Source organism: Trichechus manatus, unplaced genomic scaffold, assembly GCF_000243295.1.
Source record: "Trichechus manatus latirostris isolate Lorelei unplaced genomic scaffold, TriManLat1.0 scaffold00062, whole genome shotgun sequence".
In the NCBI taxonomy this organism is placed as follows: Eukaryota; Metazoa; Chordata; class Mammalia; order Sirenia; family Trichechidae; genus Trichechus; species Trichechus manatus.
Genome location: NW_004443998.1, coordinates 2,032,662 through 2,033,146, shown reverse-complemented (window position 1 = coordinate 2,033,146; position 485 = coordinate 2,032,662).

Here is a 485-nt window from a genome sequence, read left to right as displayed (position 1 = left end):
TATTGTTTTATGACATTGGTTAACAACCCCACGACATGTCAACACTCTCCCTTCTCAACCTTGGAGGAGCTTTTTTTTTTTTTTGTGAAAATATACATAGCGAAAGTTACACCATTTCAAAAGTTTCTGCGTGTACAATTCAGTGACATCAATTACATTCTTCCAGTTGTGCTGATCGTCTCACTATCCTTTTCCAAATTATTCCATCACATCATCTTCAGCTCACTGCCTCCTAGGCTTCCCATCAGACCTTTTCAGTTGCTGTTGTCAATTTGATCTCACATAGATAATTCTTTTTTTTTTTGTACCTTAGATGAAGATTTGCAGAACAAATAGTTTCTCAAGGGTATTGAAATTTTTAATGACTTAAAACCAGGGCTTTGAACCAGTTCATTCCGGTTTGAACTCCTCCTGAGAATTTGCCTTTATTACAAGTTCCCTGCTGAGAATTTGCGTTTCCACTGCAGACATACTGAATCAGAATC